General features: G+C 34.8%; 1 pseudogene; it reads right to left on the reverse strand.

Moving 5' to 3' along the window:
- Positions 1-6,361: 6,361 nt before the first annotated feature.
- LOC114235748 (U2 spliceosomal RNA) lies at positions 6,362-6,470 on the reverse strand (annotated as a pseudogene).
- Between the last annotated feature and the right edge of the window lie 9,356 nt (positions 6,471-15,826).

Raw genomic sequence — 15,826 nt, forward strand, 5'->3', positions numbered from 1 at the left:
TAAGACTGATGGCAAACCAAATCCAAGTCTACTTTACATATGACTGCTTGGTGCACAGAGGAATGGCGTGAGTATTATGTTATTTCCAGAAATATATGGAGACAGCATTCTTTTCCATCCTTGTGAATAAGATGATAAAGTAAGAACTGGATGAGAAACCCATGATGTAGATTCAGACGTGTGTGAACAGCTGGTTTAATAAGTGGTAATTCGCGGTTTGGTTTCTGCCTAAAGATGGGGTACTAGTAGTGTGCCTCTCCCAGTACTTTTTGAGAATTGTATTGATGACTTGAGTGAAACACATGGTACCCACTTTGCAGATAAAGAAAAATCCGAAAAGATGTCTGACAAAATTCACATTCCAAACTATGTTGGAAATGAATGAAAAAGGATGAATTTTCACTAGAATAAATATAAATTTCTTCATGTAGAGTCATGTGAATACTTTGTACAAGTTATACTGTGTACCAGAGCAATCTGGCTTGGTGACATTATAGATGAAAAAGTACGATGATTTTAACTGCTCAGTTAATATATGTTCAATGTTTTTCCAGACTAGTCTGCACCTTCCTCCTCTGTACCTACACCACCCATGTGTCTATAGTAGCTGCTGTCTGTCCCATTGGACCAGAAGCTACTTGAAGAAGAGACTGTGTTTTATTTATTTTGTAAACACAGCACTTAGTCCAATACATGGTAGCTTTTCAATGAATATCTCTAAGGAATGAACTGAATTTATAATGTGGTTAATAAAATAGTAAGCCTATTCTTAGGCTACTTTAATAGATTTATAATTCCCAGATCATGAAAAATTATGATCAAATAAATTTATCACTGACTGTATCTAGAATATTCAGCTCTAAGTAAAACATTTAAAACTAGAATTCACCAAATGCACATTTAAAGTACAAAGATTAACATGGCAAGGAGGCTAAAATTATGTTTTATGAGAAGGAAGAAATAAATAAATAAAATGATTCTGGTAACAAGAAAAACATTTAAAACTATTTTCAAGATTCTCTTATAAGGTAGATGGACAGATTTATGTTGTCCCCAGAGGACAGCCCAGCACAATGAGCCCAGGAATGATCGACCGTAGCCTCACGAGGGGACTTTCCAGTGAATGCCATAGTCTACAAATAAAATGTGCTGCCTCAGAGGTAGTCGACTCTTGTTTATTGGAAGTATTTAAGCAGGTAACATCTGTCAGGGTGCAGCAGGGGGAATTTCTCAGTGTTGTATGGATCTCAAAGTCTTTTCTAGCTCCAGCTACCTGTTCTTTTTGTCGGCAATTGCTCTCAGCAAGAGCCATGCCTTCTCCAAGGTGTTGAATGTGTAGTAACTGTGGGTTGAATGAAAGGAATAGGGTGCCTTCAGAAACACCTTCCTGTCAGTGAAAGGATGTCAAACTCGTTCCTAGTCAAAGGCGTATGCCTTTGATGATTTTCTTTCTCTTCCTTCTCCCCTCTACCTCTTCTCCCTCCTCCTCCTTGTTGCTGTTGAACATTGTTGTCATTCTTTCCCTCCTCCTCCTCCTCCTTTGCCCCCATCCTCTTCCTCTTCTTCCTCCCATTCTTCCTTTTTATCCTCCTCCCCATTTTACTCCTCCTCCTCTTCTTCTTGGTAAATATCAGTTGTAAGAGAAACAATACCTAGTCTAGTGTTTTCTTCCAGGAACATAATTTTAAATAGTAGTTTCATTAGATCATATTTTTTGTTGTTTTTCTATCAATATACACATCTTGTGAGACAAGTTATCTCATTAAAATGTTTAGTCCATCTAAGCCTCGTGTTGGAAGTGTTGGTATTCTTAAAAGAAGAAATAACAGCATTTGGAAATTGTGCTGCACATCTATAAAATCCCAGGGTATTGCAGAAAATATTCCTAGTAAAAGAGAAAGGAATGGCCAGCTGTAAAATATAATGTGTATTCTTGAAACATATTAAAATGCCATTGATGAAATTGTGAGAACTTTGAAACCTGTGTAAATGAAAGCACCAGATTTGATGTTCTTGATCCATTCATATGGCTATGAAATGATAAATGATATTTTTTTTCTTTTCAAAACTATCAAGGTATTATACAGTCGTGCTGTCTAAAATGACAGCCAATAACCACGTGTGGTTATTGAGCTCTTGAAGTGTGGCTAGTCTGAATTGAGATGTGCTCTCTAAAAAATACAGAGTTCTAAAGACTTAATGCTAAAAAAAGGAGTATAAAGTATCATATTGATACTTTAAAATATTGATTATATATTGAAATAATATTTTGAATCTATTAAGTGAAAGAAAATATATTAATAAAATTATTTTCACCTGTTTCTTTTCACTTTCTTTAATGAGGCTACTAAAGAGTTTAATCACATATGTGGTTTGGATTTGTGGCCCACATCATATTTCTAGTGTATAATCCTGATCTATAAAGAGCTGAAATAAAACTTTCACAGAATCCTTGTTTTGGAACTTGATGGGAACTTAGTTTGATCAACCATAAAATAATGAGCGTTCAGAGACATCAAAATAAAATTAGTAGCTAGAGTGGGAATAGAATCAGTCTACATATACCTATACAGGGCTCTTTTGTGCATACATTAAGTATTTGTCCAAATCTCTTGAATGCGTATAGGCATGACCTCTAACTCCCCATCATTTAAAAAAATTATATGCCTTGCTCAATGATGTCTAAGTACTTTTTTCTGTTTTTGTGGTTGCAATTATTTATATTTGGACTCTTCTGTAATCTGACAATGCAGTAGTGAGCTCACCATATTCTTATTTCATGAGGATGGCATAAATGTACTATTCTCTTTTTCTCCCTCATAAAGATTATTTCAACATAGGCATTTCCATAGGGAGCCACAAACATAATGTGTATCAGCTCCAATTCAACAAGCCTTGCTCTGTTTGTTATCAACTCTCTTTTCCTAAATTGTCCTCCAAACAGAAACAACAGCAGAAATGCCTACTGGCACCAGGAATCTTCCACTCAGCCATTGGCAATCAGGTCCTGAAAAAGAGCATGACATGAAACAGAAACTGCCAAAAACGAGTATCTAACCTATACAGATAATTTCTACCAAGCAGAGCATAAACTTTTCAGAAGTGTTTACCATGCTATGCTCTTATCTCCAGTCTTTATATCCCTATTCCCCTCCCAAAGTGTTCTTTCATAGCTTGAGTACAAATTGTAAATATTTCATGATATTTGATTTCATCTAAAGTACTTGGGAACAAAAGTTTGAATGAGATCCTGAGGGCCTAGATTTTTTTTAAACAGCTACAATAAAACAATAATAGAGCTATTCTGCCACCTTAGGAAATGGCCTAGAGGAAAAAGAACTAGGAAGATCATTTTACTGGTTAGACACAAGGCCCAAAAGGAATGGTAACTTCATAAATTATTCTGTGGGTATTGCTGAAGTAATTCTTCAGAGTTAGGCGTTCTAGTGAGTCTACAGTTGCACAGACAAAGGAGGTTGAGAGTTGGGACAAAGATCTGAATATTTTAGGCCTCTTGGAAGCTTATGCTGAATTCTAGAAAATAGTATTCCTATAATTAGAATAACTGTGTTATCAGTGTATAAAATCTGCAAATAGAATTTTCAGCATAAAAGGTGACTTCTTCATTTTGTTTGGTTTATATACAAGGTATAAGAAACTGCCTCTAGCATATAAACTTCTACCAAAAATAGTACTTGGACAAAGTAAATAGGACATGCTAAATAGTAAATAGTACCCACCAAAATTGAAAATCATTGTTTGATTAACCATTTTATGATTTGTGATTTATCTACTTTCTAAAAGAAGGGCAGTGGTTGATCAATCAATGTAACCTGTATCTGGGTGCATAGATTAAAGCCTTTTTGAATTTGTTTAAAAAATGTAAATAGTACTGTTCAACACAATTAAAAAGTGTGTTCCATGTAGTTTTTCAAAAGGGTTTACTTCCTCCTGGGGTATTTCCTGTATAGCCTAGGGGAAGTGGACCTGTTTCAAATCTGATGTGCTTTTTCTCTAATTCTATTCTGTAAATTTGCAGAAAAAATAAAGAGTATCTCTTTAGAGATAAAGTATTAAAACAGAATAGCCCATATATTACTGAAAAATTATTACATTCCTATCAGTAAGTTATTCTGATCCTCTAGAAGACTGCTTACTGTAAAGTGTATTTTAACTAGAGTGTACGATTTAAAGCCACAAAAAGCCCCTTATAAAAACACACACCAAAATGAAACGTTGTTTATCTTAAGCTGTAGAAATTATGCTACGTGCCTAGATAATCAAGTTTACTTCTTGTTTTGGTGCAGAGATATTCCTGGACTTTCTTGAAGTTGGGTGAGATGACATGCCTACATTCGGGTCACTGTAATGTGGGTGGAAATGATATACGCTCCTTCTAGACCTGGCCCCATAAGGTCTACTCTCTTAGCAACTTTCCAGTATATAATACAGTATTATTAACAATAATCCCTATGCTGTACGTTAAATAACCAGAACTTATTCATCTTTTAGCTAGAAGTTTGTACTCTTTGACCAAAATGTCTCTTTTTCCCCCACCCTCCAATCCCTGGTAAACACCACTCTAGTCCCTGTTTCTACAAGTTTGGCTTTTGTGATTCCACGTGTAAGTGAATCATACAGTATTTGTCTTTCTCCGTCTGACTAATTTCATTTGCCATAATGAAGGTTCTCAAGGTCCACCCATGTAGCTGCAGAGGTCAAGATGTCCTTCTTCTCATGGCTGAGTAATATTCCATTATATATTATATGTGGTTTTATATATATATATATATATATATATATATATATATACACCACATCTTCATCCATTCATTTGTTGACAGACAGTTAGGTTGTTTCCATGTCTTAGCTATTGAGAATAATGCTGCAATGAACATGGGAATGCAGATATCTTTTTGAGACCCTGTCTTCATTTCCTTGGTATATATACCCAGAAGTGGAGTTGCTAGATCATATGGTTCTATTTTTAATTTCTTGAGGAGCCTCCATAATGTTGGCGGCACCAATTTACATTCCCACCAACAGTGCACAAAGGTTCTCTTTTTCCCCTATCCTCACTAACCTTTGTTATCTCCAGACTTTTTAATGATAGCCATTCGAACAGTTGAGAGGTGATATTTTATTGTGATTTTGATTTGTGTTTCCCTAATTATTAGTGATGTTGAGCACCTATTCATGTACCTGTTGGCCATTTGTATGTCTTCTTTGGAAAAATATCTATTTAGACATTCTGCTATGTATCGGAAATATGACAATCGACAAGGCCTCTATTCTCATGGCACTTATTATGCTGTATCAAAAAATACCCAACTAGTTACACAAAAAATATAAAATTGCAGCTGTGTTTAAGAGCCTCCCATATGAGGTGCTCAATACCATTAGGCTGTCTGATGGGGGAGGAGTCACCTAATACATAAGATGGAGGAAGCCTTTTTCGAGAAAGGGATTATTGAGCTGAAATTTAAGGATAAGTATGAATTTACTACTAGAAGAAGGAACTGAAGAGTTTGCTCCCTGAATAATATAGTATAAAAGTCTTGGAGCATGAAGAAACTTGGTAAGGTTAAGGGTGTGAGGGCAGCATACCTGTGGCAGAGAGGTAGGGAGGGAGAGACTGAGATTAAAGGAGACAGGTTGGTGCCAAACCATTGCAGAGCATAGAGGGCAGGTAGGGAATTTTCTCTTTATTCTAAGTACAATGAGAAGCCATCAGATTACATACAGCAGAGGGTGGTCATGTTTGGATTTGTATTTCAAAAATATCACTCTGAAAAAAAAAAACACTCTGGCTCCTTTGTGAAGGACAATCTGGACAGGAACTATAACGGAGGCAGGTAGAAGAGTTAGGAAGAGATCTCAGTAGTGTGAATGAGAAAGGATAGTAGGGAATTGGGAGATATGGGGAGAAGTGGTCAGATTTGGTTGATTGTCGGGTTGGTACAGGATTTCATGTAGAAAAATCATATTATTTTGGATTTTGAAAGATATTGCACTATTACCTTCTAATATTCAATGTTGTTGGTGAGCAATTGTATGACAAGTTGATGATTAAGTTTAGAGTGAAAAAAGAAGCAGTACTCGGATGAAATGAGATGCTATTTCTAAAAAAGACAGGCATGCTGAGTAGACAAAATTAAAAAGCATATTTCTAGAGCACCTGATTGATAGCTTCAATCTAAGTATTTATCATATATATACTTATATTTAAAGAAGATCAACAGTGCCACAAATAAAATTGTTTTAATTTTGCAAGATCAATAATAAGATTCTTTGTGAATTTTTCATTTAAATGGAATTTAACCATTTATAAATTCTCATTTAAAAAGATTCGTAGTGACTTAAGATGTAACAGGGAACATTTTTTTTTTTTTTACTGATATATTCAGGGAATATTAAACTGATAAGAACAGATACTAAACTTGATCTTAGCCAAAAGGCCCAGAAGTAATATCCAGGGAATATTAAGGTGTTTTGTTCCTTCCTTAAAATTCACCACTTCTTGTACCTGATTTTTAAACATTGTCTGTTTATTGACTATCAAAAATATGTTTTTATTTTATGCTTCCAGTGAGAGTTTCAGTGGATATTTTTGAGTTTTAAAATAAAAGCATTCAGTTTCTGAATGAAGGCTATGTCTTTTATGAAATAGAGTTTTGTACCTCAAAAGCTTTTTTCTGAAGGGGTTATCGTTTTTGTTGAATTTCTGGGTCTGTTGACACTATACTTCAGATAAGTAATGAGGACCAATTAAATTATTTCTATGATGTCAGGCAATTTATCTTTATAAAGAATAATAGTAAATTATTGCAAAGTATATGAAATTTTACTTTGACATTTAAAAAATATTTTTATAAAACTGATTATGAATTTTATTTTTATTTGCTATTCACTTTATTTTACTTTTTTCTTTGAAACATCATTTGGTAACTAGTTTCCTAGAATTGTATAATAGTTTGGTATCACTGATGAATGAATGTTCACTACAACTTGTTTTGGGAAACAAGATTTGAGGAGTTACTTCTTGGGGTACTTGTCCTGTGGACTGATGCAAAATGAAATGTGGTTGGATTTCTGGGGTCATTGCTTAGTAGTGATTAGGACAACAATTGGACAGTAGCATCAAAGTGATATGTGCTCATTGTCCATCTAAAATTGGCCTATGCTCTTTCTTGATGGCTTATAAATTCATATTTCCTAGAAAATATTTAACAGTATTCTTGAAAGCATAAATCATTTCCAAAAGAATAAATCTTCAGTTATAGTTCCATTTTTTGAAGTCAGTCTTCTAGGCAGACTTCACTGTTTGCAGTCTGTGTGATATTCACCATTTTATTACATACCTTTCAGAGCTGAGAATCCTCATAAATACCCTCTTCTAATGTTGGTAGATTAGTAGTGGCATTTATTTTTTTATTTTATTTTATTTTTTTAACATCTTTTTTGGAGTATAATTGCTTTACATTGTTGTGTCAGTTTCTGCTGTATAACAAAGTGAATCAGCTATACATATACATATATCCCCATATCTCCTCCCTCTTGCATCTCCCTCCTACCCTCCCTATTCCACCCCTCTAGGTGGTCACAAAGCACCAAGCTGATCTCCCTGTGCTATGCGGCTGCTTCCCACTAGCTATCTATTTTACATTTGGTAGTGTATATATGTCAAGGCTATTCTCTCACTTCGTCCCAGCTTACCCTTCCCCCTGCCCATGTCCTCAAGTCCATTCTCTACATCTGCGTCTTTATTCCTGTCCTGCCCCTAGGTTCTATAGAACCATTTTTTTTTTAGATTCCGTATATATGTGTTAGCATACAGTATTTGTTTTTCTCTTTCTGACTTACTTCACTCTGTGGTAGTGGCATTTATTGAGATGGTATATATAAAGGACCTGGTATAGGCCAGGTATATAGAATACATGCAATAAATGAATATTCATTGTTAAATTTTATCATTCTTTATTAATTTAATTATTTTTAGCAGGTCATAAAGAATTACATATTAATCTTTATTTCTAGCAGTGGGTCAGACAAGATAGCATCACTAAAAATCTCTCCTTGAAAATATCTAAATCTACTGACAAAAATTTTAATTATTTTAGATGCATCAATAGCTGACCAGAAGTCAAAGAATATTGAGAAGCCAAAAATTTAGTGAATTTAGTACCCTGAAGTGGTAAACAACTACTAAATCTGAATTTTTTGTTAGGAGCCAAACAGGTGAACTTGAGCTTTTATTTTTCTGGTCATATATGGAAAATGAGGTATAGAATTCAAAGTCCAAAATGGCCAAAGTTATGGAGTCCAATTGAAGAAGTATTTGCATAAATCTGAGAGTCAAAATGGCATCATAACCAATGTAAGAGTAAACTTGACCAAACTTACTTTCCAAAAGCATGAAACAGAAGATTGCTTATTAAAACCTTAGAAATGAGTTGCAACAAAAAGAGCTCTCCCCTAGCAATACCAGAACTCAAATAACCTTAACATGACCTCTAACCTCGATTCATATGACTCCACATTGAAAGTCTTTTAATTTAGCTTAGAACTATATATATGTATATGTATAACTGAATCACTTTGCTATACACCTGAAGCTAACACAACATTGTTAATCATCTATACAACAATATTAAAAAAATAAAAAAAGAACTAGTTGTTCCTGCTGACTGATGCTACCAGTGGACTTACAGAAACAAATGCAAATCTTGTTTGCAGAAATTTGCCTTCACAAAATTCTCAAGTTATTTCAGTAGAAGGTGTTACATGAAATAGAAGCACATAACCAAAAAGCAAAAATACACAAGGAAATCATATATGATGAGTTTTAGCCAGCAGAAAAAAAAAACAGAGAGAAGATTCAGAACTGAAAATTAATATTAGAATTTAGCAGATATAGAATATAATTGGATTGGTTTGTTTAAGGAAATAAACAAATTGAAAATATGAGTAAAAACCAAAAAAATGATGTAACATAACCATGTAGGTTTGAAGAAAAATCACAGATTCTATTAATGAAATACAATCATTGAAATAAAAAATTCAGTTATGATGTAGCTGAATAGTACATTAGTGAACTAAAAAAAATGTATCTGAGGAAATTTTCCTTTATGTAGTGGCAAGGAAATATGATAAATGTGAAAGAGTTTTTGAAAGACATGAAGATATGAGAAGAATGAGGTCTAACTTGCATATAGTTAAAATTCTGCGATCAGAAGAGAGGGAGAATGGGGCAGAAACAATATCTGGGAGATAATGGATTATAATTACAAAGAAATTCATTCATTCCATAAATATTTATTCTGTCAACTTAGTACTGGGTATATAACAGTGAATAAAACAGATACAAATCTCTCTCTACCATCTTGGAACTCACAATCTAATCACTAGTAGAAGAGAGGCACCAACTGACAGATGCTTTCCTCTTTCTTTCCCTGCTGGATGATCCTGAGATGTTTTTCAAAAGACTTTTCAATAAATTTGTAGCCTGGTACTACAGTCAAATTGATATTCTTTGTTTTTTGCTTCAATCTCTCTTTCCATCCTTCCTTTTCCCCAGAATCACACTTCTACGTAAACTACTCATGCACATAGCTTTCTCCGAGGCTTTGCTTTTGGGGAAATCCAGGTTGTACCAGAAGTGACCCTAAAATCTTGACCCTCAAGATGGATTTGGAACTGGATTACTTACAAATTAAATGGCAGTAAAGACCCAATAAATTTAACAGTAAGTATGCCGCTATGAAAAACAGTATGGAGGCCCATAAAACAGAACTGCCATGGGAATTCCTTGGCAGTCCAGTGGTTAGGGCTCCATGCTTCCACTTCAGGGGGCACGGGTTCAATCCCTGGTCAGGGGACTAAGATCCCATAAGCCATGCAGCACTGCCAGGAAAAAAAAAAAAGAAGAAGAACTGCCATTGATCCAGCAATCCCATTCCTGAGTATTTATCCAAAATAATTGAAATCAGGATCACAAAGAGATATTAGAATTCCTATGTTTATCGCAGAGCTATTCACAACAGCCAGGGCATGGAACCAATCTAACTGTTCATTGATGGATGAATGGATAAAGAAAATGTGGTCTATACGTACAATGGAATATTTTTCAGCCTCAAAAAAGAAGGAAATTATGCCATATGCAACAACATGGATGATACTTCAGGATATTATGCTAAGTGAAGTAAACCATTCACAGAAGGATACATACTGCATGATTCCACTTACATGACACATCTAAAATAATCAAATTCTTAGAATCAAAAACTGGAATGTTGGTTGCCAAGGACTAGATGGAAGAGGAAATGGGAAGTTACTGACCAAGGGGCACAATGTTTCAGTTAGGCAAGATGAATAGGCTCTAGAGATCTTCTGTACAATATACGACTTATAGTAAGCAATACTGTATTATACGGTTAACATTTTAAGAGGGTAGATCTCATGTTCACTGTTCTTACCACAGTAAAATAAAAATTTTTAAAAAGAAAGCATAAAAACAAAAGGTGAACAGATTCAGGTTTTTCTACCTTTCTTAGTCAATGTATAGTCCTGGGAGAATTGATTAATCATATGTCAATGCATTAAAGGAGATTCTTACTTCATACCATACACAAAAATATATAATAAATAGATTAAAATTTCAACAGAAAGGAAAAATTGTAAAACTTTCTGAATACAATGTAGGAGAACATCTTCATATTTTCTGAGTAGGAAAATATTTACAAGACAGAAAATACACAAACCATTAAGGAAAAATTGATAAAATTTACTTCAGTAAAATTAAGAATTCTTTCCATCTAAACACACCATAAAAATTAATAATATACAATGAAGTGAGAAGATATTTGCAACCTATGTAACTGACAAAGGATTAGCACGCAGAGCTCCTTCAAATCAATATAATCAAAACAAAGAACCCGGTAAAAAAAATCTTGAAGAGTCATTTCACTCAGGATGAAACTTAAATGGCACATAAGCCTATAAAAAGATGCTTAACTTCATTAGTACTTAGGAATATGTAAAATAAGTCTACATTGAGACACAGTTTCATGTCCACTAGATTTGCAAAAATATTATACACTTGACAGTATCAAATGTCGGAAAAAATGTAGCACAATGACAAACTCTAATTTGATACTCATAAGGTGTAACTTAGTACAAACACTTTGGAAAACAACTGCACATTATTTAATAAATATGAAGATGAACTAACCCTAAACAAAGCAATTCTACTCCCAATTATAGACCTAAAGAAACTCTTTCAAACATGAACCAGAAGACGTAAGAATTTTCATAGCAAAAATTTTCATAGCAAAACCAAAACAGAACAAAACTGAAACTACAACTGCTCATCAATAGCAAAAGGAAGAAATAATTGGAGTCACCCAAACGGAGTTCATACCTCTGCCTGGTGCCCCGATTTTTGTGCCACAGGTCACCTCTACATCACCTGGCTCTGGTGGCCAGTGGGGCTTATGCCTGTGGGTCCCACAGGATTGTAACCAATAGAGAAAAATTTCTTAAATAGCTGCCACCCCCAGGGCACAATCAGAGGAAACAGAACAAGAGTTTGGTCTTTCTGTGAGGGAGGCCATTAGCTAATTATCATGGCTGTGGCCTGAGAGGCAAGCTTCTAACTAAACACTCATGTAGGGGCTGACTGTAATCCTTTGCAGAGACCACAGAGAGCAGGAACCATCTACAAGGTCACCCTTTGCCTTCTTCTAGAGTGCCGGTGTCGCCTGGAGGGGAGCTTCATATGCATCAGGTATCCGGATTTTTCTGTCTGGTGCCCTGTTTTTTGTTGTTCCTGCTCAGGAGATGTTCCTTGATCACCTGGCTCTGGTGACTGAGGGGCTGGCACTTCTGGGTCCCAGGGGACTGTGGAAATCAGAGAGAGGGCACTTGGTAGGCTCCCACGCCCAGGGCACTGCACAGTCAGTTGACTGGAACATACTGCTGAGTCTTTCTGTGAAGGAGGCCTCTTTGCTTGTCTTGGAGATTCAGCCTGAGGGCAGGCTTCGGGCTGGCACACCTCCAGTGGCTAGGAGCTGCTCTCAGTGAATGTAGGCTGTGGACAGCATCTTGGTGATCTCCCTCTGCTGCATCTCAGAAGAGAAAGAAAGAAAGAGAGAGGAGAGAGAGAGGGAGGGAGGGAGGGAGGGAGGGAGAGAGTGGGAGGAAGGATGGAAGGAAGGAAGGGAGGGAGGGAAGATGAGAGAGAGAAAAAAAGAACTTTGGCATATCCATGGAGTGGTTTACTAGTCAATAAAAAATCAATTAATTAATTTCAGCTATAAGAAACAACATGGATGAAACTTTAGACCATAACGTTGAGCATAGAAAGCCAGTCACTAAAAACTATAAGCAGTATGACTCCTTTTATATGAAGTAAAAAAATAGGCACAAGTAAAGAGTATATATTAAATAATACAGAGGTGGAAAAACTATAAAGAAAAACACAGAAATGATTTATACAAAGGTTTATAATATACATACTTAGAGGAGGGAGATATGGGTATACTTTTGGGGAGGGACACACAAGCCATATAAAAGGTAATGATAATGTTCTTTTTTGGCATTTGGTCATATATCTACATACACACACACACACACACACATTTAAATACTTTTATCAACTGGGCATTCAGTAACTACAATTTTTAAAAGAAAAATATCATATTTGTATCTTCCAAATAATTCTTCTCTTAGGACCCTATTTCATTGCTCTATGGTTTTATCGCTCATGCATAAATTGGCTCTGACATTAAGAAGCATCATGGCAGCTTGGGATAATGAAACCATAGAGACCTTGGCAGTAGAGTATAGACAGTTCAAAACAATCAGTAGTACTCTAGGTGTCTACATGAGCTACTTATACTTTCTAAAGTAACTAGGGAAAGGATAGTTAAAGTCTTAAAATGGCAATATACAAACTTGGAATATTCATTTTTTTAAATTTCCTTTAAAAAATTTGATAAGGGTTGGACTAAATGAGTTGATACAGCATGGGAACAGCTTTGCTGGTACTTTCAAAGTAAGCTTGATTTTTCTCTTATCTTTTAGACATCTATGATGAATCTTAGATGATGAAGATCATTAAGTTTACAATTATGGAATAATTTTCAAGTGCTTTCAAACTAATAGGCTGACCCAAGAAATGCAGTTGAGTCCTAGTAAAAAGAAGGGACTTTGCTCTAATCTCTCAAGCAGGCTACTCACCTGTTTAACTTTAACAGCAATCAATGACTTGACTACTTCATGAATTCTAGAATGTGGAAAATTTATCTGACTTCAAAAACATGGTGAAAATCAATTTTGAATTTGCCCTTAGATCAGGTAAATGTATTACACTGACACTGAAAACACATCTATCTGTCTTTTATTCTGACTTAACCCAACTGAAAAACAAGCAAGTAAATTGAATTCTGAGCTGGGCAGTGAAAGAGAGGCTCCCGTGGTTTCAAGGATTATCTGAAGCTCTTTTTCTTTCTTTAGGAGCCTTGGGGAAGTGGAAACCCTTCTATGTTAGCAACCTTTCCTTTAACTATTCCTTACATTACTTACAAGATCTAATCATTTATCCACGAAGAGCATTTGATCTGGAACCCTGTTTGCTCTGTGTCTCCAAATGCATCAAAGCAACAAAAACTTTATTGCTGATAGCCATATTGGCATATTTAAAATTCTGCTCTTTTGAATGCTCAACTTTTCTTTTTAACCTCATAGTCTTGCAGGTAAATCAAGACTAAATTTCACTTTCAATAGATTGAATTTATAATTAGCCCCAGTAAGTATAGCTTGGCTTAATATTGTCACATATCACTGGGAAAAGATGGTTATGGAGAAGGGCTGGGGGCATATGTTTCGGGGGCATATGTTTCAGGGGAAAAAAAATCTTGATTTGGAGATAGATGTTATAAAGTAAATGTAGAACATGTCATAGGAAATAACCATTGTTATGTGAGTTGTTAACTTTGCATCACCATCATCCTTCAGCAATATCTGGTTAGTGATAAAGGAAGGCAGGGATAAGGAAAGCATTTTACACTATCCTGTGTATTTACTTAGGTTGCAGGGAAGACCCTGCATCTTTATGACAGTAGCCAAAAAGCTACTCAGTGACTAACAATTTAAAATATTTTTCCTGGAAAATATTTTAAATTCCTTAATACACATTAGCCCAATTTTTAAGTTCAAACCACACTGACATTTTAGATTATGCTAATTTTGGTTTGCTTCCTAAGAATTTTTAAAATAGGGTTTTTTTGTTTTGTTTTTAAAGTTCTGCTGTGAGCAAAGTAATGATGAAAGCATTGCTATTTGTTCTAAAAAGTTGCTTTAGTTTTGCATTCCATGATTTTTAGATGGAAATCCAAACGCAATGAATTAAGGAAAAAACTGGCTTTCTAATAATGTCATTTAAAAAATTAAAGCACTGTCTTCTCTCCAGTAAGAATATGCCAAATTGCTTACAGGACTGATCTTCTGAAAAGTTTCCAAATCTTGATTAATCTTGTCCCATCTTAAAAGTTATGTTTGATTTGTTATATTGGTTAAATAATGTTCACAGTTGTTAATTAAAATATGCATTAGTCATGTATGTGTTTACCACTGCAAAGAGTGATATTAACTCAAAGACCTTTCCCCTGCTCTATTTTAGTTAGATGAACTACTGTAATTGGATTTAGATTTTGACTGAACATATTCCGTGAAGCACTCTAAGGCTTGAGACCATTAGGTAAAAGTTAAATAATGATTTTTAAACATGATTAGCTGCTGACAGGCTAGTGGACTAAAAACCAAACTAAACACTGCACCATATTTTGTCATACTAGTTTATGATTCAAAAAACAAAAAATGTTTTATCATTTTGATTCTATCGTGAGTAGGAGCCACAATCATTTAAAGATTCCCAGTTGGGAGCAGTTATAGTTAATGTTCAGCTCATGAGGATGTGAGGATGACTGCATATCTTGGACTTATTTGTTATGCTGGAACAATGTCAGCTTAATAATTGTTCTATAAAATTCATCACGTTTTTAATGTCAGGTAGTAACTTGGATAATCATTTAATTCTTTAAGTTTCTCATGCAAGATATTTATCCATGATAACAGAAGAATTACATTCGTTCTTGTTTACTTGTAGAACATGATACTTGGTGATAATCATGTAAGAAAAAAGGAGACAAGCAAATTAATCAAGGAAAATAGATATTTCAAAGCTCTTAGAACTGTATGTTATGTATATGTATGGGTGTATATGAAATCAGGTTCATTAACTAGTTAAGCTTCCATTAACTAGTACATCCTTTTCACACCAATATGTCTAACATGAAACTATTCCTAAATAAATTAGGGTACAAATAATAATAAAGCTTTAATGAGGAGATAAATTATGATGACTCAGAGTGCTATGATGTTTCTTATATCTTAGTTTGCTATCCTAAATTTTCAGAAAAATATCTTTTTAAAACCTTTATCAAACCAAAGCAGACCCTCCTAACTTTCTAAATTCCAAATGTATGGCTGTTCCTGGCAACAAAACTTTCCTCATTTGACCCACATACTGCATCTTACTGTTTCTCTACTAAGAACCTTTTAAAAATGTGGTTTCTTATTGTAGCAATTTTTTACAACGATACTATACTTCAACAGTTCCAAACTGTACATCCTGTATGAAGCCTCTCCTCAGTGGGTTTCTTATTTCTGTGTGAAATTTTATATCTTGCAGTGTCCTGTAAATAAAGATTAAATTCCACCCTTTAAAAAATGCCCTGTTCTTCAGAGTGCTTTTAATGCACTGAAG

The sequence above is a fragment of the Balaenoptera acutorostrata genome, chromosome 14 (assembly GCF_949987535.1).
Source record: "Balaenoptera acutorostrata chromosome 14, mBalAcu1.1, whole genome shotgun sequence".
Taxonomy (NCBI): domain Eukaryota; kingdom Metazoa; phylum Chordata; class Mammalia; order Artiodactyla; family Balaenopteridae; genus Balaenoptera; species Balaenoptera acutorostrata.